General features: G+C 44.1%; 1 protein-coding gene across 5 annotated transcripts in view; it reads right to left on the reverse strand.

Annotated features, from left to right (window-relative positions):
- The window catches only part of EBF1 (EBF transcription factor 1), a 481,397-nt gene that overhangs the window by 326,973 nt on the left and 126,783 nt on the right, over window positions 1-27,641 (reverse strand). The window lies entirely within an intron of this gene.

Raw genomic sequence — 27,641 nt, forward strand, 5'->3', positions numbered from 1 at the left:
CGAGCAAATGGCTGAGCGGTTTCGCTACACAAGCGTTGATTATGATCGCGGTGCCTTTGAAACAGACTTAAAGAGAATCTGTACTGTCCGATTTGTACAATAAAAAAACATACCAATCGACTCACTGTGATCTCCTGGATCCCTCTTTGCCGTTTCCGCCGCTCCCCACTGTGATCCTGGCTTTTAATGGCCAGTTTTAGGCAGTGTTTACAAACAAAAAACATGGCTGCTAACCAGGAAGTGATGTTTGTGTCTCTCTCTCTCTCTCTCTCTCTCTCTCTCTCTCTCTCTCTCTCTCTCTATATATATATTATGTTACAGTATACTGCAGGTTTTTATTACATAGGGAATTATCTGCACTCCTGTCAGGGATTCTCACGGTTTCTCAGCATGACAAGCTGAAATTGAGAGCAGAGACCTGTCTGTGAGAGATAAACAAAGGACACACACAGAGCCTGCATGGGGCGTGGAGGGGGTGTGCATAACTTCTCCCTATCACAGCAGAGGCAGCACATTCCTCCTTGGGTCGACAAAGCTTGACAAAAAAAGAAGATTAGATATATTACAGAGACAGTGCAACTAGAAAAGGCTGCAGTAATCCAGAGCACATTAGAACAGGTATAGGAACTTATAGGATAGAAGAAATGAGGCTGAAAATGTTGTTACAGAGTCTCTTTAAAGGGAATGTCCAAGCAAAATAAAAAAATGAGTTTCACTTACCTGGGGCTTCTACCAGCCCCATGCAGCCATCCTGTGCCCTCGTAGTCACTCACTGCTGCTCCAGTCCCCCGCTGGCAGCTTGCCGACCTCGGTGGTCGGCGGGACGCATTGCGTAAATTTTTACGCATTCCCGCTAGTGCAGGAACATTAACACATACATTTTTACGCATTACTGGTTCAATGCGTAAAAATGCACGCATTGAACCAGTAACGTGTAAAAATGTGTCTGAAATGCGTAAAAATTTACGCAATGCGTCCCGCCGACCTCCGAGGTCGGCAAGCTGCCAGCGGGGGACTGGAGCAGCAGTGAGTGACTACGAGGGCACAGGATGGCTGCATGGGGCTAGTAAAAGCCCCAGGTAAGTGAAACTCATTTTTTTATTTTGCTTGAACCTTCCCTTTAAAGGAACTGTAGTGAAAATAATGTCATGAATAAAACTGACTCTTTTTTACAGCATTCATTTATAAATTATTCAAATTATATACACCTTTCCTCACCCTAATTTATACTCTGTAATTTATCGCGAGTGGTGACCTCTTTAGTCCTGTCAGGCGCAGCTCTGCAGAATGTTTGTTTACTGGGAGTTTCAAAGCCAGCACAAAACATACCTGGGCCCATATGCAATTAACTTTTTCTCCTGAGTTATCTACTTAGAGATCATTTTCAAATTGTCTTTAAAATAACTTTTCAGCATTTTACAATTGAAAAAGTTCCCAAAAGTTGGTTAAAAAGTATCATCAAATTTTCTTGCTGGTTGGTGGTTTAAGATGACAAAGTGTGAAAATATAACCTAGTGTCCCAGAACTCTCTGGGAGGAGAATTCCGCATAGCTAAACAGCCTAGGCTAAACATCACTGGGAGGGCGGAGCTACATACCAATCTACAGCAATATACAGATTATAGGAACTGTTTCTGATGCTGAGACCAGGGAAATTGCCATAAAAGTGGGTATCCTGAATAATTTACTGCCTTATACTATATGTCACTACAGGGCCTCTTTATGAGAACCTTATGTGTTTAACAGCCAGATCATTTACATATTTCCTAGTTTCTATATATAAACATTTATAGAGAAACATTCCTGAATATATGGTAACCTAGTGACTAAAATTGTTTTTTTTAAATAAAATGTATTTATTATTTAGTCATTGTTTGCTCATTGTAATCTTTCCTCACTCCGATTTACATGTCGGCATTTTTACTGCTGGTAAGGTGAATCGTTTTGTAGTGTAGTTAGCAGCAGTAGGAATCACATGATCTCTCGGAGTGCTTAGGGGGGAGGAGCTGCGTGACATCACAGCCTAGGCTAAGCATCATTGGGAAGGTGGGGTTACATAACAATATACAGCAATAGATAGAGATCAGTAGCATTTGTGATGCTATAACCAGGATAATAAAAGTAAAAGTAGTTAGTCTGATTATTTTTTTATTATTCTGCTATGAGTCATTACAGGTCTTATTTAATATATAGTTACATAGTTTGGTTGAAAACAAATAAAATCATCCATCCATAGTTAAATGATTTGCAAAATGGGAAATTGAGACATTTATTCTATCTATCTATCTATCTATCTATCACTTTATCTATGTAAGGCTATTAATTACTCAATCGTTGATCTGTTTTGAACAGAAAATTTGCAGTTTACACTCATCCCAGGATCAAAGGAAAAATTGCTGCAAAGCGTCATACAGCATTAACATAGGACAGACATAGTTAAGTGACGAGGTAGTGTGTGTCCCCAATGTACAAGTCACTAGACTCTTGTGAGATTTCCTCTGTGACCTTAGATGAATCACTCTGTAAGGTCATTTGGGGAAACGCCAGGCCTTACATTACATATTGGCAATGTTTTCTATTGTTTCTGAGACAGAATACAATCCCCACTAAGGGAAGGCATTCCTAATCCTGTCCACTCTCAGCCCGAGGAGTGCATGTCAGCAAATTCTCCTGGGAAACTGAAAGAGGAGAAAGACAGGGGACGGAGGGGGGTGGCTGGTAGAACAACTGTATAGGACCCTCACACATCTCTCTGGTGTACAGTAATAACATCCGTCAACTGATATTTTTTATACTAAAACCTAACCATACCATGTCCCATTATATTTGGCCTTCCAGCATCTTATAACAGGTCTTTATTAGGGATGGTCACTGAGTTGATGCAAATTTTAGGCAAATGAGTGCAGCTTGGAAACAAACCAGTTCACCACAGCTGCATATATTTCCATAATATCTGCATCAACTCAAAAGTATTATGCTACTAGCACCCCATTGTCTGTCCCTAATCCTATATTCGAAAAACTTGCTTTTGCTACAATTAGCAGTTGTCCTGTGACTTTCTGAATCACCTTCCCTCCTGAAGAAGTGTACAAGTTGATTCACGAAACAGGCCAATGGAGATAGCTTGTTTGCAGCCATTTCTATGAGGTGCTGTAAGATGTCTGGGCCAGTGGCTTTAACTTTTTGATTGTCACAATTTGGGCAGCCATTAGCGTGTTAATTATGTGTCTGGTCACGTAACTACACTCGTCATCCCGAGCATATACTGTAGGCTGTGAAGCATGGTGCAATTTTACTGCCTTATCCTATAAAATAAAAGCCCTGTGTGACAGGCTGTGTCCCTGCGTCCTCCTGTGTGTCTCTGTATCTGTGCATTTAAGCCTACTTGGGACAGGATGGGTGCAGGGGGTGGGCGTCTGTGCATGTGCTCAAGACCATGGCTGTGGGCACGCACGTCGGGGAGCATGGCCGTGCGGTAGCGCGCCCATTGCAGGGGGTGAGGGGTGTCCCTGGCAACAAAACTAGCAAAAAAAAGTATAGGAAACAGCTTGAGAATCAACACATTGTGAAAGCTCGATACACATACATCCGAGAGCGCTAAAAACAAAATAAAAGTATTTGTAAAGTTGTTTTTTTTTGTTTTCAGTCACTGCTGTTTGTAAATTCAAGAAAATCTTTAAGCTTATTTGCTATGTGAATACAACAGTGACGGGACACACAAAATAGAATAGGATTTGAAGCTGTCATTTGGAGACAAGTCTTGATAGACGGGAAGAATATATACACTGTATCAGCAGCAGTGAATAAGAATAATGTGATTAAAGTTTGGATTGAAAAGTTTGTCCGCCTGGTCTTAGTGCAGCTGATCCCAGGAAGTGGAGGGACTTGGAAATGGGGAGGGGGGGGGGGGGGGGGTGCAGATATAACACCAAAAGGGATTTCCAAAGGAAATCTTTTAAGTCCTCATTTATGGAAATCTCCCTTATCTGCAGGACAAACAGAGCAAAAGTCTAGAATTACAGGAATACGCAGCTCAGAGGATCGGACTTTATTGTTAATCTCCTGTCTACCTAAGGGACGTCCATGCACTAGCAGAAAGTAGTTCAAGTGGGCCTGCTCAACCCCCGCACCCCCACTTAAAGTGGATCTGAAGTCTTGCACAGGACAGAAGGAAAACAAAGAGAAATCCACTCTGTATGTATTTAGAGAGTTTAGCCTGTCTAATTTCCTCCTCATCTGTGACTGATCAAAAGTGTAATTTGATCTATCAGCTATCTATTAGCAGAGCAGCTAATTTATAAACACAGGATGTTATCCCGATGTCTGCTTCCATAAAAACAGGAAGTAGACACATTGCAGATTTATTGCAGGATTGTACCAGCTGTAACAAAGAAATGTTTTTTCTGTAACGGTTATTATGCTGTTGCTTATCTTTTAGAGCAGAGAGGAAGTTCTGAGTTTAGGTCCGCTTTAAAGAGGAACTTTACTGAATGTAGATTAATGATTAAAATTGCTTACATTTGACAATATTTGCTTATCAGTTCTTTTGTATTGTAAAATCTTTTCTTTTCCCTGATTTACATTCTTTAATTTATCTCAAGTGGCGACATCTTTACTGTGGGCAGGTGCATCACTGCGGAATGTTTGTTTGCCGTGTTCCAAACTGAGCAGAAACAACACCTGGTCTCCCAGAATGTTCTGGGGTAGAAGGCTGCATAATGAAATAGCCTAGGCTAAACATCACTGGGAGGGTGGGGGTTACATACCAGTATACATCAATCTATACATAGAAGGAAGTATTTCTGATGCTTAAACTAGGATAATCAATATAGGATAATTCATTCTATTCTACTGTATGTGATTGCAGTGCCCCTTTAATGAAGTGATATGATAAGGTGGCCATACACTTATAGATTTGCAGCAGATTCGAGCATCAGATAGATTTCTGTCAGATGCCTGTCAAGTCCAATCTGACAGGAATCTATCTGATGTGGGCCACACACTAGGAACAGATTTCCAATAGATTTCAGAATGAAATCTATTGGAAATCTATTGAAAATCGATCTAAATGCATTATTGCTCCATTACATCCAATGCAACTCTATGGGCCATTGATCTGCTGCCAGCAGCAGATTGACCTAGATTTTCCATCCTGTCAGATCAATCAAAATCGATCGCAAATCGATCGATTGACTGATTTAAAAGAATTGATTTCTGATCGATCGATGGCTGAAATCGACCAGTGTATGGGCCCCTTAAGTGTATCTATATTTAAAGAGGCATTGAAGCGAAAAAAAAATTATAATATAATGATTTGTATGTGTAGTACAGCTAAGAAATAAAACATTAGGAGCAGAGACATGAGTCTAATATTGTTTTCAGTACAGGAAGAGTTAAGAAACTCCAGTTATTATCTATGCAAAAGAGCCATTGAGCTCCACAACTTTCAAAGTCGCAGAGAGCTCTGTCTTCTGAAGCTTATTATCTCAAGTGTCTGGCACTGTATTGTTTTTTTCTCTGCAGAGGACATGTCAATAGTTTGCTGGCCTGCTCTGTGAAATCATTTAGAATGCTGAGTGTTGTGTAAACTGCAAATATTAGAGAATGATGCAATGTTATAAAAAACACTATATAACTGAAAATAAAAATATGAGACTATTTTCTTTGCTACTAATGTCCTAGTAATTATCCGTACTACACAACCAATTCATTATAGCATTTTTTTTTCGCTTAAGTGTCTCTTTAAATGTGACCGAGTTCAGTTGAAAAACAAGTAAGGTGAGGTGAGTTAATTCTTGAGATAAGTTTTCTGACTAAACTCCAAGGCTACACTGCTGAACAGGCAGCCACAGAGCATGCCCTGATCCAAATGCATGGGATGATACGCACCAAATGCATGGGATGATACGCACCAAATGCATGGGATGATACGCACCAAATGCATGGCATGATACGCACCAAATGCATGGGATGATACGCACCAAATGCATGGGATGATACGCACCAAATGCATGGGATGATACGCACCAAATGCATAGGATGATACGCACCAAATGCATAGGATGATACGCACCAAATGCATGGGATGATATGCACCAAATGCATGGGATGATACGCACCAAATGCATGGCATGATACGCACCAAATGCATGGGATGATACGCACCAAATGCATGGGATGATACGCACCAAATGCATGGGATGATACGCACCAAATGCATAGGATGATACGCACCAAATGCATAGGATGATACGCACCAAATGCATGGGATGATATGCACCAAATGCATGGGATGATACGCACCAAATGCATGGGATGATACGCACCAAATGCATGGGATGATACGCACCAAATGCATGGGATGATACGCACCAAATGCATGGGATGATACGCACCAAATGCATGGCATGGTACGCACCAAATGCATGGGATGATACGCACCAAATGCATGGGATGATACGCACCAAATGCATGGGATGGTACGCACCAAATGCATGGCATGATACGCACCAAATGCATGGCATGATACGCACCAAATGCATGGGATGATACGCACCAAATGCATGGGATGATACGCACCAAATGCATGGGATGATACGCACCAAATGCATGGCATGATACGCACCAAATGCATGGGATGATACGCACCAAATGCATGGGATGATACGCACCAAATGCATGGGATGATACGCACCAAATGCATAGGATGATACGCACCAAATGCATAGGATGATACGCACCAAATGCATGGGATGATATGCACCAAATGCATGGGATGATACGCACCAAATGCATGGCATGATACGCACCAAATGCATGGGATGATACGCACCAAATGCATGGGATGATACGCACCAAATGCATGGGATGATACGCACCAAATGCATAGGATGATACGCACCAAATGCATAGGATGATACGCACCAAATGCATGGGATGATACGCACCAAATGCATGGGATGATACGCACCAAATGCATGGGATGATACGCACCAAATGCATGGGATGATACGCACCAAATGCATGGGATGATACGCACCAAATGCATGGGATGATACGCACCAAATGCATGGCATGGTACGCACCAAATGCATGGGATGATACGCACCAAATGCATGGGATGATACGCACCAAATGCATGGGATGGTACGCACCAAATGCATGGGATGATACGCACCAAATGCATGGGATGATACGCACCAAATGCATGGGATGGTACGCACCAAATGCATGGGATGGTACGCACCAAATGCATGGGATGATACGCACCAAATGCATGGGATGATAAGCACCAAATGCATGGGATGATACGCACCAAATGCATGGGATGATAAGCACCAAATGCATGGGATGATACGCACCAAATGCATGGGATGATAAGCACCAAATGCATGGGATGATACGCACCAAATGCATGGGATGATACGCACCAAATGCATGGGATGATACGCACCAAATGCATGGGATGATAGGCACCAAATGCATGGGATGATACGCACCAAATGCATGGGATGATAGGCACCAAATGCATGGGATGATACGCACCAAATGCATGGGATGATAAGCACCAAATGCATGGGATGATACGCACCAAATGCATAGGATGATACGCACCAAATGCATGGGATGATATGCACCAAATGCATGGGATGATACGCACCAAATGCATGGGATGATACGCACCAAATGCATGGGATGATACGCACCAAATGCATGGGATGATACGCACCAAATGCATGGCATGATACGCACCAAATGCATGGCATGATACGCACCAAATGCATGGGATGATACGCACCAAATGCATGGGATGATACGCACCAAATGCATGGGATGATACGCACCAAATGCATGGGATGATACGCACCAAATGCATGGGATGATACGCACCAAATGCATTGGATGATATGCACCAAGACCACACAGAGGAACTTGAACTTCAACCCAATCAGAAGCTGATACCCCCTTTCCCACCAGAAATCTTTACCTTTTCTCGAATAGAACATCTTGAGGGCTGATATTGTGGTGAAACCCCTCCCACAGTGTGATGTCATGACCATGGCCCTGCCAGTTTCCTGTCTGTGAACCTTTGTGTTAAAAAAGCGTCTGTTTCCAAGTGCCAAGCAAGCAGTATCTCCCTCTGTGCATAGAACGCTCAGTAAAGAACATTCCGTACAGATCATCTGGCAGGAGTAAATATGTCACCACCAGTGATAAATTTCAGAATACAGATCAGGTTGAGGGAATAGTTTACAATGGGCAAACACTGACTCTATAAATGAATGTTGTAAAAGATAAGCAGTTTTATTCAAGGACTTGGATATGAATGCATCAACCTTCATCTCCCACGTCCGGTCATGTGACAGTGATCACGTGACTCAGCTGTGTTACATAGCTCCCAACTGTCCCTCTTTCTGAGGGACAGTCCCTCTTTGGGAGCCCTGTCCCTCTGTCCCTCTTTCCTCCTCATTTGTCCCTCTTTCAGGACTTAGTCCCTCTTTTTATGGAAATATATAATTTCTATACTAAAAAATGTGTGAGATTGACTCTAAACTTACTTCCCAGCCTTTAAATTGATAGATTACTAATTTTATAATGTTAATATGAAGGAAAATGAGCCAGGATAGAAAGGACCAGTATGGTTTGAGTTATATAGAACAACATATTTTTCTTATGAAATCGTTATGGTATGCGTGACTAGGGGTGTGACGGGGTCGTGATCAGGGGTGTGGCAGGGGCGTGGCTTAAGTGTCCCTCTTTCTCATCTCAAAAAGTTGGGAAGTATGGTGTTATCTTAGTCCAGCGGGTGGCACTTTGACGTCCTTAAGGCACACAACACTCGACCATGGAAGACACACCATTCCAGCGGCTGATCCAGGCTGGCGTTTGTCCACAGCACCATGTTTTATAGGACCCTCCAGCGTCAAAGGGAATAATACAGTAATCTTGTAATAATGGCGATTTTTATGTCTAGGCCGCGCAGCATTGCGCTGTCAGGAGGAAGCATCGCATTTATCACAAGATGTCATACGGGGATGTACAGGAGAGCGCCAGGAATCCAATCGCTTCCACGCCGCGTCTCAGTAATACAAGGAGCTGCGCAAAATAAATTCCCAGTTCTTATTTCTCTCTACGCACTGCACGCATCAATATCAAATATTTGTCCAGCTTTCTTACATTATTTTTGGGTGCATTTAGGGCTCGTTCACATGATGACCGTTTGCAGATTTTTTTAAGCACTGGCGATTTTTGAAATTGCCCTTAAAGGATACCCGAAGTGACATGTGAAGTGATGAGATAGACATGTGTATGTACAGTGCCAAGCCCACTAATAACTATGCTGTGTTCCTTTTTTTTTCTTTCTCTGCCTGAAAGAGTTAAATATCAGGTATGTAAGTGGCTGACTCAGTCCTGACTCACAGGAAGTTACTACAATGTGACCCTCACTGATAAGAAATTCCAACTATAAAACACTTTCCTATCAGATAATGGCTTCTGAGAGCAAGAAAGGGGTACAAAAGGGGACTTTTTTTATCAGTGAGGGTCCCACTGTAGTCACTTCCTGTCTGACTCAGGACTGAGTCAGCCAATTATATACCTGATATTTAAAGGGAACCTGAACTGAGGAAAAAATATTTAAAATAAACACATGATCAGGGCCGGATTTGTACTTTTTACCGCCCAAGGCCAACTGTCTGTATGGTTGTTACCTCTGTGTGCCCCAATGAGAATTCTCCTTATTTTCCGTCATTGGTTTTACAGACAATAGCTATTTTAGTAATACGCATATAGATTATAAGTTATGTTTTCCTTAAGAACTTTTAAGTTATGTTTGCCATCTTGTTAATGGTGGACCCATTTATTGTGTTACCATGTGAGTTAGGCTGATGTGTACAGTACCTTCAGGATAGAGCTTACATGTCTTGCAGGGATGACAAGTACAGGACAGAGAGTTCAAATGTTAAAGCTGTCCTTGTAGATAGGGATGGCTGCATAGAACAGCTTTACTGCCCTTCACTGTGCCACCCCTAAATTTCTAGTGCCCTAGGCCATGGCCTATGTGGCCTTGCCAGAAATCCGGCCCTGCACATGATGTAGCTGCAAATAAATATTACATACTAACCTCACTGTCAGTTCCTCTCAGAAGCTCACCATTATCTTCTTACAGTGATCCCTTACAGTTCTGACAAGATTTTGTCAGAACTGAAATTTACCAGTTGCTGTCAGTTATATATCAACTGCTGTCAGTTACAACTGAATGTGCAAGGTAATGTCCATGTTTCCCTATGGCTCAAGTGGGCGATATTACAGTTTAACAGTGTGCTGACCAGAAAGCTGTTATGGGGTAACAGCCATTTTCAATATGGAGGACGGAGAATTCCATCGATCACAGCGGACAAACAGGATGCAGGAGAGGAGAAAGAGATTGATGAGCAGACTACATGGGAGGTAAGTATGACCTGTGTATGAATTATTTAGACTTTTTATTTTCAGTTCAGGTTCTCTTTAAGAGAGGGAAGCCTCAGGATCCTATTGGGGCTTCCCTCTCTGGTCTGAAGCCCCCCCCCCCCCCCCCCCGTTGCAAGGCGCGGGCCCCTTCACATTGGGCCGCTCACTCCTCTTCCAGAAATGCAGCCGTGCAGTAGCCGTGCTAGACCGCATACGCAGTAGTACAGAGTAGCAAGGTGGGGTTTTTTTCAATTAGGGGTAAAAAACGCATGCGCTTCTATGCGCTAAAAAAGCACACCCATTCATTGACATTGATGTGCACTTTTAGCTCAACGCACAGAAATGCATGCAACACTACGTTTTTGTAACAATGACATGGGAAAAGCAATACCTTGCAGAACGCACAGCGCAATGCATTGTGAAAACAGCACAGAAACGGCCCTGATGTGAACGAGGCCTTACTGCGCATGCATGGGCGGGCTACCACGGCTACTGCGCTGCCACGCTTCAGGAAGAGGAACTGCACGGCCCCAATGTGATTAGCAACAATGCATCGTCGCTCTTCCGGCTGGCCGCGCTCTAAAAAAAAAAAAAAAAAAAAAAAAAATCGCTCTAAAAATGGTACAGCGGAAAGCAGACAAAACAAGCTAATATGAACTATCTCATAAGGATTCATCGCACAAGCGTTTTTAGGGCGTTTTTTTAAATTGCCAGCGCTCAAAAAAAAACGCAAAACACCCAAGGTGAGAACGAGCCCTAAAATAGTTTTTGCTTACATTTAGGTTGCAGAAGTTATTAAATAAAAAAAGAAGACATATCTCCTTCTGGAGACATAGGAGTAATCTCAGGTCCGAAAGACAGGCCATCAAAATGCAGCAGTATTTATATTCTCCTCCATTGCGCTGAGCTGCATTTTTACTCCGGGATTTGGAGCACATCTGTGTATTCCCGCGTCTGGGGGTTAATCCGACCTGGAAACGAGGTAAACCGATTGCCAGTGGCGTGTTTAGGCGGCTGGTGTCACTTTAACGACAACCCGCAGCTTAGGTTTATTTCCATGCAGTTTGTTTATAAGCGGGGGGATCTTAGAGGCGGTAAAGGGTCCCCTTTGTCTGGTGTCACTCTCGGCTCTGCAAGTCTCCCAGCTCCCCTTTGTTCCAATCATTTTAATAGACACAGCTGTCAGCAGCCTTGAGTAAACAGGTTGACTTCGAGGTGCAGTGTGTGTGGCTGCCATATTATAATACCATTCAAACATTGGAAGCCTCCCTTGTGTTCATTATCCAGGCAATTCATTTCGTAAAGCAAATTTAAATTATTGGAAATTTATTTTCTCGTTAAGCAAAATAAAAAAATAATTACATATTAATATATATATATATATATATATATATATATATATATATATATATATATATATATATACATATACATATATACACACACACACACACACACACATATATATATATATATATATATATATATATATATATATATATAGATAGATAGATAGATAGATAGATAGGTAGGTATATATATATATATATATATATATATAGATAGATAGATAGATAGATATATATATATAGAGAGAGAGAGAGAGAGAGAGAGAGAGAGAGAGAGAGAGAGAGAGATGGCATTCTCAATTTACACCTTTAAGTGAATTTGGGTTGACAATGATGACATAAACAATTGTATCTATCTTCCTGCTCATGAAAAATGATAACTTTTCTTTTTCTTTTAACACTTACAAAATAGATTTTTTTTCTGTCTCAATGGCAGCCTATTAAGTGTCCCAGAGCTAAAATATATGAACTATTGACCTTTTTTTATCTATACTCTGCTCTCAGAAGCTGTTCTCTACCAGAAAAAGTTTGATAAAAGCTTTCCTATCATTCTTTATGAGTGAGACGACTTCCTCAGGCGAAAGAAGTCTGGGGACAGCACCAGGCAGAAACAGGAAGTGAAGAGAGTGCCTGGCTAACTTATACTGGGGACAACTGTACCTGGCTAACCTATACTGGGGGAAACTGTACCTGGCTAACCTATACTGGGGGCAATGGCACTTAGCTTACCAATACTAGGGACAACCTATACATGGTTACCTACCTATACTGAGGGTGTTTTGGGGAGCTCACCGCAGCTATAACGTGCGGTGCAAATTGTCGGGTGCCGTGCACATGTTTCTCTCATCATGGGCCTGTAGCACATAATAATTGCGGTAATACTGCCCCGTACACACAGCGCACCACAGTATTACCCTTCCTTCCAAGCGTCAAAGGGTGACGTGGGCTCATGTAAAATGCAATCTAGTTCTATTTTTCCAAAGTGTGAAATTTTTCACACTTTGGAAAACTAAACCAATGTTGCATTTTCCTTGTGCCAACGCCATCCTTCTGCGTTTGAATTGATTGGCTTGCTGCTATACGAGGAGGCCCAGTAACTTGGGCAGTGGATTTTGCAGCATCCCGTTTGCATCTGGCAGCAAGTATCACAATTTACACTATGGCCTCAATTCACGGAGCATTATCAAACGTTTATCAAACACTTTATCAAACGTTTGATAATTTACCTCATGGGTAAAATCTCATTTTGAATTCACTAAGGTGTTATATATTTGTTGAACGTTTTATAGGTAAAACATTCGATAAATATATAACACCTTAGTGAATTTAAAATGAGATTTTACCCATGAGGTAAATTATCAAACGTTTGATAAAGTGTTTGATAAACGTTTGATAATGCTCCGTGAATTGAGGCCATTAATGCGAGTTAACTTTCACACGAGTAGCTCGACCGTTGCTATGGCAATGTGTGTTACTAATGAGCTGTACTGTTAGTAACGCCCAGTACCGTAGCAATGGTAGTGCTACTCGAGTACCACTGGTTGCGCTAATAATGTAGCTCACTGAACTTGGTGCCAGGAGGAAGAGGAAGGGTAGTATCGCCACGTGCTGGGTGTGCACGGCAGCAGTGTTGCTTGTAAGTTTTCACCAAAATCATTTTCGCATCAAAAAATGCTATTTTCGGTTTTGAGAAAATGTTTGCGAGAATACCTTGTCTTTTCACAGTTTTATGTTTTCCACGAAAACGTGAAAAATTGATTTTTTTTTACCGCTAAAATTTGGGGAAAGCGTGAAGATGCGAAAAAACAATATTTTTGCGCCACTAATTTTTCGCGAAAAACACAAAATAACAAAACTTATTTTTGATGGCATTTTTAATTTAACATTACTTTTTGTGAAAATGAATGCGAGAAGAATATTGGCATGGTCGCTTATCACTGCGCGGCAGCGTTACCGCCATTTTGGGCATCAGGTCACATGTCCCATGTCGTCTCCGGTACACTTTAAATTGACACAAATTTGAAATCTCTATTTTGAGCCATTTAGTTTGATTGACACGCATGGTTGAAAATAACCCAAGTTATCCGGTTGGACTGAGGGTAAGTTTTGTTCAGACAGATCCAGTTCCAGTTGTACTACAGAACTGGTCGATAAAAATGCAAATCATTGCAGCTTACATTCAGATTTCATGTATAGGAAGCTTGACATGAGACCAGTCATAATAATTTCCTGTCAGGTTTGATTGGTCTAGTTTCAAGCTGTACATAATTTGCATGAAATTTGAAAGCAGTTAATAAAAAAAATGGCAATAAATCTGAACCTAAATCTGAACAATAACTTGTATGGGATATTTAGAACACCCTCTAGGACCTCAACAGCCCAGTATGGATACGTCTAGAGGGGCGGCTGGCGTCAGGTATGTCAATGCCAGGCAGTAAACTGAGGTTTGGGTTATCAGTCATTCTGCTTGAACCCTCACCCTGCTTGACACAAACATTCTTAAAATGGGGAAGTATGTGGGGGGGGGGGGGGGGGGGAGACACAAGGCCTTATTTAGTAAGCTTAGGGCCTATTTACACGTAATCAGTTGCTGTGCGTTAGTGTGCGTTAGTACGCGTTAGTGCGTGTTGGTAAGCGTTTTTTACATAGCAGTGCATTGGGAAGATTTCAGTTAAGACGCGTTAAATGTGAAAGGTGCCATAGGAAAACATGTGCATTACTTTGAAAATCAGTTATAACTGAGAGCAACGGATTAGGTGTAAAAGGGCCCTTACCCTAACTGATCCAGTGATTTAGACTTAAGCTGGCCACTAACAGTCCAATTTCTAGCAAAAAATCGTCCGAGCGATCAGAAATTCTGATCGGATTGGTTGTAAATAATCTCAATTGGTGGACACAATCGATTATGAACGAGTGACAAAAATGTCGCCCGATTTGGATTTTCGTCGAACGAAAATTTGGATTTTCTTGGTGATTGTGATAGATGGGAAGCAATTATTGGTTAGTTGATGGTGTAGTGAACGATTTTTCATCCGATCAGAATTTCTGATCGCTCGAACGATTTTTCGCTAGAAATTGGACCATTAGTGGCCACCTTTAGATTTATTAAAAGTTGTCAGTTATTAAGAGGCAAAAGTTGGCATAATATAACAAAGCTGCATAATTAAAGAGGAACTGTAACTCATGATTGAACATTATCCCAGTCAGTAGCTGATGCCCCCTTTCCCATGAGAAATCATTTCCTTTTCTCTAACAGATCATCAGGGGGCTCTGTATGGCTGATATTGTGGTGAAACCCCTCCCACCGGTGTGATGTCATGACCAAGGTCCTGACATCACACTGTGGGCAGGGCCGGCCCGCTCATGAGGCGGGGTGAAACTTTTGCCTCAGGCGGCAAATTTCCAGGGGCGGCACCCGCCCGTCCGTGGGTGCGGGGAGCCGGCCCGCCGAGCTGGAGGGGTAGCTGGCAGGACCGGGGGTATTGGGCCAGCGGCAGGGAGGGGGGTCGGACCCCCCCCCTCCCTCGCCTGGGTCCCCCGTCCTCCGCTCCCCTCCAGCCTAAATAGAAGCAGCCGTATGTGTAAGAGGCACGGGCGGGGAGACACTCACCTCCTCCTCGCTCCAGCGTGCGCTCCACTGACATCACTTCCTGCAGGACGCTGCAGGAAGTGACGTCAGTGGAGCGCACGCTGGGAAGAGGTGAGTGTCCTCCCCGCCCGTGCCTCTTACACATACGGCTGCTTCTATTTAGGCTGGAGGGGAGCGGAGGACGGGGGACCCAGGCGAGGGAGGGGGGGGGTCCGACCCCCCTCCCTGCCGCTGGCCCAATACCCCCGTCCTGCCAGCTACCCCTCCAGCTCGGCGGCCCCCCAGAGCGCCCCCCCCCCCCCCCCCCCGAGGGGGGGGGGAGGGGCGGCGGTGACAATTTTTTAAAAATTTGCCTCAGGCGGCAAAAAGTCTAGGGCCGGCCCTGACTGTGGGACCCTTGTTGCATAGATGATGGCAGTTGGTGCTGTCTGTTTTTTTCTTGTCTGCCAGTAGTAAAGATAATGACCTGCAGGCTGATTGAAGATCAAACAACATGAACAAATGACATGGTGAATATCAATCATTTCTTGATCTCTCTTCTATTTTATTAATTTCTCATTTTGCAATATATTGATTCCCCCCCCCCCCTGTGCTAATGTTCCTCTTTAATTTCCATAAAATTTGCATCAACTTGGAATTATCAGAATCTCATTGATCCTCCCTGTTTGTAGTAACTTAAGCAATAGGGACGGTCATGTCAACCAATCAAACTAGCAAATCGGATAAATAAAACATTGATTTGTAATATTTTATTTGTTCCCGATTACAAAATAGTTTTTATTTGTAATACCGGCCATAATAAATAAAGAAATGGTGTTAATACATTTAATAATAATTAAATATTTAATTAAGGCTTCTTGCACACAGGGACGTTACAGGCGCTCGTTAGTGCAGCCTGTAACGCTCCCCCAACGCACAGCAATGTAACACAAGTGGGCTGTTCACACTGCCCATGTTGCGTTACATTGTAACGCAGCAAAGTGCTGCATGCTGTGTGTACTACGCGGCTAAGCCGCGTTAGACTGTTTGCACATGCTCAGTCATGTTGGGGAGGAGGGGAGAGCGGCCGGGCACATGGCTAATTAATATTCACTGCACTCAGTGACGTGCAGTGTTTACTTCCTGGAGCGGACGCTCTGTGTGGCGATTGGCCGGGCGGGACCACGTGATGCCGCATGCGCACAAGAGTACGCATCACGGCATCACGGACGCCAGAGTGAGCTGCACAACGCGGCTCACTCCAACGTCCACACCAGAGAGCACCAGGAGTTGCGTTAGGGGCACGTTATGTGCCCTATAACGTCCCCTAAACGCAACGTTATGGTGTGTAACTAGCCTTAAAATAAAAAACCACTTACTATAAAGGGAAATAAAGGAAGGCCAGAACTGCTTTAATATTAACAATGAGTCATCATTACAAAGTGTCCCTTAACAGCGTAAGATTAGCTATCAAGATTGTTCCCGCTCAAGAGAACGGTTCCCAGTTCATTAAAGTCCCCAAAAAAGATTATTAATAGATAAAACCGCAAACCATCAAGCTATTTCCTTTCACGAAATGATCTCTCACACTTGACGGTTCCCACAATAAATAAAAAAGATCCTGCAGCTTCTCCAAAAAAATATATATAATTTTTTTTAAAAGTTTCAACATTGTATTTTTTCAATTAGAAAATACCAAAGCCAATTCCTAATGTTAGGCCAGAGCCGGGACAAGGTCCTCCAGCACCCAAGGCTGAGACACCAAAGTGCGCCCCTTCATCCCTCCCACCCCAGCTGTCAAACACTGATTGCTATTAGACTAAGAGGCGCCACAGGGCCCACAACCTCCCCAACACCTTAATATCTAGTTATCTGGCTTGCAGTCACTGCCATGTATCCCCTTTTCTTATTTCTTTCTGCTTCAAACACAATTAGGAATGACAGCTGAATGAATTCTGTGCCCCCTCCTACACTGCGCCCTGAGGCTGGAGCCTCTCCAGCCTATGCCTCGGCCCGGCCCTGTGTTAGGCCTAGTGATATTTCATTGCAAGGCAATTTTCGTATGTTACTCCGATAGTATTTCTTTATTTTAAACAGAGAAGTGAAGAAATGAAACTTTACTCCAGTGAATTTGAAGCCTGAAGGGTTTCTGCGTGGCTTTTGCAATAATGATATTAATGCTGGGAACTGAATGGGGAGGGGCGGAGTTTGAATCCACTTCCTCCTCAGTGTTACCGTCCAACATGTATTATTAAATGTTTTTTTTTTTTGTTTTTTGTTTTTTTCTTCAAAAAATAGCCAGATCGCTTTCAATAATGTTATTTCGTGGAACGCGATCCTAATTGATCGGCTCATTTCAAGAATTCCCGTCTAACCAATTTTTGATAATTTGATTTTTTTTTCCCCTACCCATGTGAAGTTAACTCCGTAGACGTTTTAGTAAGTAACACTAATGATAATGGCCGTCTCTCAGCAAGCCCATTAATTCCTATACATCTTGGTGCCACTTGCTGGAATCATTCATAATTTCGCTCGCTCTTGGCGTCTCTGTAAATCCGGGGCCCGAGCTGACTAATTCATCAAAGTTAATGTGGCTCTCATTTCCCTGATAACAGTTCTGACAGACGGGCTGCCACGAAACAAATGCTGCTGTGAGTTTCTGCTGGATTATTTGCAAAAGTGTGTTTTGTTTTTTTATTTTTGAAAAAAAAAAAAAAGCAAGAAAAAAAAAAAAAAGTTTAGTATGAACCTAAAACTGACCCCCTATATGGTCGGGATCAGGGCCGGATTTGTACATTTTACTGCCCAAGGCCACTACCACCTGACCAACAGCAAAAACATACACACACTTTTATTGGTCGATTTTATTTAAAGGTGACCATTGATGATGCAATTTTACTGAACGATCAACCCTGAGGGCTTGAACCCACAGGAGCGCTTTTGGCAGCGCTGCGATATGCTAGCACTTTGCCAAAACGCTGGGCTAATGTTAATGGATGGGGCAACTTCCACAGGAGCGTTTGCGTTTCCCAGAAACGCAAATGCAGGACGTGCAGAATTTTGGGAGTGTTCGCGCTTCAATGTAAAGGATTGAAACCCTAGCGGAAACGCTCAGCAAAACATAAACTGAGCGGTTTTGCTAGCGTTTTGCGGTTCAGCACACTGTAACAAAATGAAAAATAATTTACAGGACCAATCAGGATAAAAACTCGAAACGCAAAACGCTACGCAACCACTGAGCAAAAAAATACAATGTTGCAAGACGCGACCGAAAACGCGAATGATTCCGCTTGCAAACCGCTCAGACAAAACGCTAGCGGTTGCGTTTCACGTTTGCTGATTTCAGTGGGTTCCAGGCCTTACAACTGATCAGATAGGACAGTGTTGATGGAGCCAATGAACTGAAAATGATCAATTTGTAATTTTTTTTCTTCAATTGTTTTGTGGATCAATTCCATCTGAAATGATCAGATTGATTATAAATGTTATTCCATTTATGAAGAGCAGCCGGCAGTGACAGTGAGTGCAGCTCAGGTCACAAGTCCCAGACACTTGCCTGGCCACTGCAGTTCACATTTTGCAGCTTGACTGCATGAGTGTGCAAGCCCACTTCCCGCCCCTTGCTTCCTGGCGACCTAGGCCATGGCCTTTGCGGCCTTACCGAAAATATGGCCATGGTCGGGATGTGGCAAGCTTTTTTAAATGTTAGTGTACTTATAGCGGGGCTGTTGTCAGTAATGCAATACACATTTTCTGTATTCTTAGCCCCATTTTATGACACTGACTTGTCATTTCCAGTATGTACAATCTGAGCTTTTGAGGATGTTTCACACCTTGGCCCATATAGGCAATTAACGTTTTCTCCTCAGTTTTTTCCTGAGTGATATTTTCCCAACTTGTCAATAAAATTCATTTTAAAGGGAACCAGAGGCCCCAGAAAGAAGATTTTATACATACCTGGGGCTTCCTCCAGCCCCATACGCACGGATCGCTCCCACGCCGCAGTCCTCCGCTTCCTGTATCCGGCGGTACCGGGTCCCGTAGTTACGGCCAGTCGGCGGCAGCACGCGGACAATTGTCCGCATCACAGGGGCTCCCGGCATACCCTTATGTGTGCGGCTGTATACTGCGCAGCCGCATGCGTACGGGTATGGTGGGAGCCCCTGCTCATGCGGACATTTGGCCGCGTCCGCCGGAAGTGACGGGACCCGGTACCGTCGGATCCAGGAAGCGGAAGATGGCGGCGTGGGAGCGATCCAGGCTTATGGGGCTGGAAGAAGCCCCAGATATGTATAAAATCTTTTTTCTTTTTACGATTCCGGCGTCTCTGGTTCCCTTTAAACCACCAGCAAGTAAGAAAATACTCTAAATAATAATCTTGGCCGTACTTTTTCAAGAACTTTTTGGTACTTTTTCAAGTGCTGAAGTTATTTTAAATTGAAGATGAAAAATGATCTACTAGGAGAAATCTCAGGAGAAAAAGTTAATGCTATATGGGCCTAGGCCCGCTGCCAGACCATTCCCAGATAGGACGGCAGTGGGAAACCAGACAAGCTAAACAGACCCATGCTTTCACTTTCACTCAGGGCCCCAGCATTATTGGAGTACGTATTGCGGCATTGCCATATGACAAGGGCGCCGGTTGAGCTGTTTTGCTCAGTAGCAGAAAAACGTTTGACATCGGCCATGGGAACCGACCCTAAGGGCCCATTTCCACTACCCGCATTGCCGCGGTGTGATGGTCACACGGCACAGCAACGCCTACAAACGCGGGTCATCGATGCAAGGCAGCCAAAACATCAAATGCGTGCTGCGGAAAATTGCAGCATGCTATCCATAATTTTACCCACGTCGTATTGCAACGCGAAGTTAGTCAGTGGAAACTACTCCATTGACTTGCGATGATCGCATCACACCGCAGCCAGTAGAAACGGGCCCTTACTGTGTCAGCGCTAAATAAGGATAATGGCCGCCAGAAAAGTGTAAAAAACAAGGAATATTCCTTTATACACTTGACTTGAATTAATTTTTTTTCACGATTTAAAGTGTACCAGAGCTGAGATAAAATAAAAGTTTTTTTACATACCTGGGCCTTCCTCCAGCCCCCTGCGCACAGATCGCTCCCACGCCGCCATCCTCAGTCTTCTTCCTCTTCGGTACCGGGTCCCGTCACTTCAGCCAGTCGCGGCCAGTCTGCGCAAAAGAAGTGCGCCCTCTACGTATCTCTCCGGCGCCATGGGAGCGATCCGTGCGCAAGGCCCAGGTATGAATAAAACTTTTATTTTATCTCAGCACTGGTGCACTTTAAACTCAGGAATGCTGCTGGTAGAAGTCGCGGCGTCCAAGAAAAGGGCGCATTTTTCTGCTGTGCGTTCCTCGGACGTCTGCAGCTCCTAACGAAGCGAGCGAAGGGTTTTCCCCCCTTTCCCTCACCACATGTGCGACTTATGTTTCTGTTTTTTTTCTCGTTGGCGACAATGTGGAGCCAGAGTCTTTCCGTTCAGGCGAAGCCATCTCTGAGCGGCTGACGAGAACACAAACAGCGACTGCCCCTCTGCCTCTGTACTGAGTTCCCCGCCGTGTGTACAGCGGCCCCCGAGCCTGGGATTTATAGCAAGGAATCTGTTCCTCTGAAGGGCTAATTCATGCCTACCTACAATGCCACTACTGAGAGACAAAACTGCAGGCCCAGTGTTCAGCGGCTTGTGTTCTAACCTGTGATTTACTGCGGCGCACAATCGCTGCCTCTGCACACTCCATTAAATTCACAACACATACAGTTTTCCTCAATTAACTCCGTCATAAATCAAAACAAAAATATGCCGCTTCCCTCTCTTATAATCATTTGCTTTTTGATTTGTTTGTTTTTTCTTTTTCTTCTTTTTTTTTTTTTTTTTTGCATTTGCCTTTCGTTACATTGCAATGTTATTAAAACGTGATTTTTTTTTCTCTTTTTAGAATTTTGCTATGTCATTTCCCTACGACGTCGTAATCACGCGCGAGAAGGAAAGCTTGATATCTGATGAGCCTTTATGGATGGTAATGATCATGTGAACCCGTAACGGCGATGTCAGAACTGGATAACGTTAATCGGTGCTCAGATACCATGAAGTCAAGAAAACCCGCAGCCGTCCTGTGCATGCGCCGCAGCAATACGATCCTCCGGTCCCCTGCACCGGCTCACTTCCGCTTTTTTGCGACTTTAATGTCGCAAACTACTGCGCGGGCCGGGCGCATCCTCCCTTGCTCCCGCTCACGTTGCCAGGAGCATCCTGCGCAGGCGCAGTGCAAGGTTTTCTTGCAGTGATTGTTGACTTGTAATTCTTCTGTAACGAAAGTGAGCCGCGGCGGGAAAGCGGAGGATCATTTTGTCCAGGCGTGAGCCCAGGATGTCTGCAGGGAGCCGGTAGAACCCCCAGGTAATTTTTTTTTTTAAGATATTACAGGTGTCCTTTAATGTTTTCTTTTGTTGGTTTTTGTGGCAGGATAGTTTGTACCCTTGATGTATCCTATAACGTCTTAGGCCTGGAACCCACTAAGAATCGCAAATCGCTAGCACAATCGCTAGTGTTTTTAAAGCGGAACTATTGTGAAAATCTTAAAATGTAATACACATACAATTAAGAAGTTCTTTTCTTCCAGAGTAAAACGAGCCATAAATTACTTTTCTCCTATGTTGCTGTCACTTACAGTAAGTATTGCAAATGTGACATTACCGACAGGTTTTGGGCTAGTCCATCTCTCCATAGGGGATTCTCAGCATGGCCTTTATTCTTTATAAAGACATTCCCAGAAAAAGATTTATAAAAAGATGCTGGCCAGCCTCCCTGCTCACTATACACTTTTTTGGCAGTTGGACGGAGCAACTGCCATTTACTAAGTGCTTTTAAAAATAAAGATAACCCTCAGAACCCCCCTCCCCCCCCCCCATAAGAAGATGGGCTAGTCCAAAATCTGTCGGTAAGGTCAGATTTATACTACTCACTGTAAAGGTGGCCACACACCATACAATTTTTAAATATCTGTTCAATTTAAGAATTGCAATCAATTTTTCTGACTGATTGTAACATTTCAAAAAATCTGATCAAAGTACCACACACCTACGTTCAATTTTTCCCCAATTATGATAAAAATGATTGGAATCTCTGAGAAAATTGCTTGGGTGTGTATATTAATAAATTGACAATCTAACACACACCATACAATCTTTAGAGAAATTGAAGAAAAATATCTGGCATTCCGGATAGATAAAAATCGAAAAAAATGGGAAATCCAATCAGATTTTTCAGTCGAATGAAAAAAAAGCTTTAAATTTTTTCGGGAGATCCGATCAGATTTATCGAATTGCTGTAAAACCGGATCATTTTATTGTATCGTGTGTGGCCACCTTAAGAGACAGCAACATAGGAGAGAAGTAAGGGGTAAGCCGCCGGAGGGTGCCGCTCAGGCCCTGCTGGGCCGATTTAAATAATTTTTTTTTTTTTTTTGCTGGACGCAGCTAGCACTTTGCTAGCTGCGCCAGCACCCCGATCGCCGCCGCCGCGTGCCCGATCGCCGCTATCTGGTGCGGCGCGCGCCCCCCCCCAGACCCCGTGCGCTGCCTGGCCAATCAGTGCCAGGCAGCGCCGAGGGTTGGATCCGGAGTCCCAATGACGTTCCGACGGGGGAAGCCCTCCAGGAAATCCCATTCTTTGAACGGGATTTCCTGATCGGAGATCGCCAAAGGCGATCGAAGCGGGCGGGGGGATGCCGCTGAGCAGCGGCTATCATGTAGCGAGCCCTGGGCTCGCTACATGATTTAAAAAAAATAAATAAAAAAAAAACTGCTGCGCTGCCCCCTGGCGGTATTTTTCATACCGCCAAGGGGGTTAAGTAGCATTTTGTAAGCGATTTCATGAGCATTTTCTGGCGATTTTGGGAGCGATTTTAAAATGTGTTGGCAGCGATTGTGTAGCGATTTGCGATTAGCTGCATTCTGATTGGTCCTTTCAAATTATTATAATTTTTTTTTTTACAGTTTGCAATCATTTAAAATCGCACACAAATCGCTATGTGTAGCGATTCATGAGCGATATGCCAGCGCTTATATACTTTACATTGAAGCGCAAACACTCCCAAAATGCTGCATGTCCTGCGATTGCGATTTTGCTAATCGCAGTCACTACTGTGGAATTTGTTACATTTATTTACATTGGCAGAGCGTTCAGGGAAATCACTAGCAATTTAAAGCGCTCCCTAAACGCTCAAAAAAGCGCTGTAGTGGGTTCCAGGCCTCAGACAGCTGCAGCCTGTTTTTGAAATCATATGTATGTAACTAGAGGGAAGAAGCCGCTGCGATCACAGGGGGCCGAGTGCAGTGGGCGACCCCAGCTACTAACCTTCCCTTACTCTGATACAGGGGACTATACTGCAGATCAGGTGTGTTTGTGGCTACACTTGTTATGGGTGTGACGATCATGATGGCCACAGGTGTTTTATGACCGTTGTGAGATGGGCCCCAAGGCCAGGAAGGGTACCAAGAAGAAGCAAGGAAATGGGGTTGAACATTGTGGGGCTCAGTTACAGTTTTGCTGGGGGGGCAATGATTTATAGTTACGCCACTGTGTGTATGCATGCCAGAATCCACACAGATGTACAATCGATCCGCCTGGGTCTAATACTGACCACATCTGCTATTACTCCATTGTTATTGCCTGATGAAGCGAGATCAAACCTGTGAAACGCGTTGCATTGTTGTATGTAAATAAACTTGTTGTATTTGACAAACAATCAAAGAGAAATGGAGCGCGCCAAAGCGCATTCATCGTAAAAGGTTGTTTATTAAAAATTAAAAGTTATACTCACAAACACAATTTGTGTAATTCGCTTGTCAGCGGACAGCCAACCGCTTGTCTCAACAGGGGAGGATGCCGCGCTGTGGCCAGCAGCGCGAGTCCCGATCGTCTGGGCTCCGTCTCGCTGTGAGGTGGGCGTGGCTGGTATTCAGTAGGCGCGTGATGTCTTTACGCATTTTGGCGTGCTGCGCCTTCGTCAGATGGCATCACACGCGTACAGGCGCGGCATCCTCACAGCGCGGCATCCTCCCCTGTTGAGACAAGCGGTTGGCTGTCCGCTGACAAGTGAATTACACAAATTTTGTTTGTGAGTATAACTTTTAATTTTTAATAAACAACCTTTTACGATTAATGCGCTATGGCGCGCTCCATTTCTCTTTGATTGTTTTACCAAGTTACCATATTACGGAGCGTCGCAGTGCATGACATCATAAGAGGAGTACATCTCTGATTGGTTACCCAGGAACAGGAGCGCAAGATACCTTTCTTTGTGTATTTGACAAACACAATGGGAATTTTTGTGTCTGCTTGGAAGAGGTGAGTCCACCACTGCCTCAATGTGAGGGATCGCTCCTCTCGGCCGCAGTATGGTCTGAGGCAGCGACAGAGGTAGAGTCAGCTGACACTTAGGCAGGGGTTTATGTAATAAATAGTAATATATAATGCTGACCCTGGCTGGGATTCAACCCTGGTTTCTCACGTCGGAGGCAGTGCCCTTTACCACTATGCTATAGCTGGCACACAGTCACAATGTTTACTGGTTACTCAGTTGACATGTATTGCCACCCGTGTCAGCTGATCTCTCTCGCAGCTGACACTTAACCTCCTTGGCGGTATGAAAAATACCGCCAGGAGGGAGCGCAGCAGTTTTTTTTAAATTTTTATTTTTTTTAATCATGTAGCGAGCCGAGGGCTCGCTACATGATAGCCGCTGCTGAGCGGCATCCCCCCGCCCGCTTCGATCAGGAAATCCCGTTCATAGAACGGGATTTCCTGGAGGGCTTCCCCCGTCGCCATGTCGACGGGGCGGGATGACGTCACCGACGTCACTGACGTCGGGACGTCATTGGGAGTCCCGGGCCACCCCTCGGCGCTGCCTGGCACTGATTGGCCAGGCAGCGCTGGGGTCTGGGGGGGGGGGGGGCCGCGCGCCGCAGCAAATAGCGGCGATCGGGCGGGGGCCGGCGGCGATCAGAGTGCTGGCGCAGCTAGCAAAGTGCTAGCTGCGTCCAGCAAAAAAAAAATTATGAAAATCGGCCCAGCAGGGCCTGAGCGGCACCCTCCGGCGGCTTACCCAGTGTCCAGCACGGGGTTACCGCTAAGGAGGTTAAACAAGATGAATGCCTACGTGTGATTGGCTGTTGTGTGCATGTGGCCGGCCACTGATTGGATGCTGTCAGTATTTAAACCTTGATGTGACACTTGCATCTTGCCCGTGGTAGCTTCTAGCTTGCTGGTTGCTGGGTGTGCTGTTACCTGCTGTTTATATTGGATTATCTGGACTTTGACCTCGGCTTTGATTACTGGACCTCCCTTGTCTGCTGCCTGAACTGACCTCTTGCCTGGAATATCGCGACGACCCTTGCTGCCTGGTTTGATTTCGGAAACGTTCTTTGATAGCTCTCTGCCTTGCCCTCCGGTACTGTGATATTTCTGCTTACCCGTGTATGACCCTGGACGGTTGCTGGACTTTGTTATTCTGTATCCTTGTTTGGCCTGGAAGTTTATTTGCTCACCCTCAGCTCCAATACCTTGCACACTAAAGGTCTGGGTGTAACCGAAGTCAGGGAGGTGTTGTCTCTTCACCTACCGTTCAAGCGGGTACACGCCACATAGGGTGAAGCGGCGTGGAGTTAGATTGGGGCATTGGAGCTGATTCGTGAGTAGATATCCCTACAGGCCTGACACTTTTTAGATAGTTTTATCCTTTTGGTGCCTCTGTATCCATACTACGCTATCCGCCCTGTACCCCATTACAGCTGTAGGGATGCATAAACCTAACTTCCTGCTTGTGCAGGTGCAGCCTTCTTTACCACATAGAGAGGAAAATTCTGGGTATCGTTACACCAAACTCTACACTGTTGTCATGGTTTCCAGCAAGTTTGCTAAGAAATTTTAACGGTGTTCTGTTAGAGAATGACTTCTGCAGCGGGTAAAACATGTTCTATGGATTTGTTTATTTAGCCGGCGTAATCCTTGAAGGCCTGGAGCAGAGTTGCATAGCAAGTTTCCAGCCACTCCTGCCTTTTGTAGCATCAATGCACAAGCTAATTGCTCTCAATTTACTGCTCATAAAGCAAAGAGCTACCTCTAGCTTTCCTCCGCTCCTGGGGGACTGGCCTGTAAAACTGGAGGCGTAAGTGGTAGGCCAGGGATCACATCATTAAATAAAATAAAAATAGCTATTAAATAAAAGCATTCGCTCCTTCTCCTGATTAAAAATAATCCCATTTAGATCAGGTACAATAAACTGGGGGGGCCCTGCTAATAATCTGCAATTAGTCCCTTACACTTCATTAAAGAGACCCTGTTATTAAAAAAAAAAAAAAAAAAAAAAAAAGAATACAGGACACTGAGGCTCAAAGGGTTCATTTAAAGCACTCCCGTGCCACAAATGTGATTAAAGAGGCCCTGTAGTGACAAAGTAGAATGCAGTAAATTATTCAGTTTTATGGTAATTTTCCTAGTTTCAGCATCAGAAACGCTTCCTATATCTATATATTCCTGTCTTTTAGTATGTAGCTCCCCCTACCAGTGATGCTTAGTCTAGGCTATTTAGCTATAGGGAATGCTCCGCCCAAGAGCATTCTGGGAGACCAGGTATATTTTGTAAACGCTTCAGAAATTTTCAGAAACAAACATTCCACAGAGCTGTCCCTGACAGGACTTAAGAGGTCGCCACCTGTGATACATGTCAGAACGTAAATCAGGGACAGTGAACATTTTTAGGTTTTTACTGTTTCATTGTCTCTGCTCAATGACACCTTCATTGACGTATGCCAGAGCTCAAATCTATGAATTATTGACCCTTTTTATCTCTTTCCTGCTCTCAGAAGCCATTTACTGACAGGAAAGTATTTTATGGCTGTAATTGCATATGAATGAGGGTTATGCTATAGCAGGCATGGGCAAACTTGGCCCTCCAGCTGTTAAGGAACTACAAGTCCCACAATGCATTTGCCTTTATGAGTCATGCATGTGGCTGTCAGAGTCCTGCAATGCATAGTGGGACTTGTAGTTCCTTAACAGCTGGAGGGCCAAGTTTGCCCATGCCTGTGCTATAGTCTGACCCAGTCCGACCCAGTCCCAACCAGGATAGAAGCTGTCTCTTGCATACCTGATGTTTAACTCCTTCAGGCAGCGAAAGAAAAAAGGAACACAGCCTAGTTATTTGTGTGCTTGGCACTGTACATACCCATGTCCCTCTCATCATGTCACCTCT

Source organism: Hyperolius riggenbachi, chromosome 3 (genome assembly GCF_040937935.1).
Source record: "Hyperolius riggenbachi isolate aHypRig1 chromosome 3, aHypRig1.pri, whole genome shotgun sequence".
NCBI lineage: Eukaryota > Metazoa > Chordata > Amphibia > Anura > Hyperoliidae > Hyperolius > Hyperolius riggenbachi.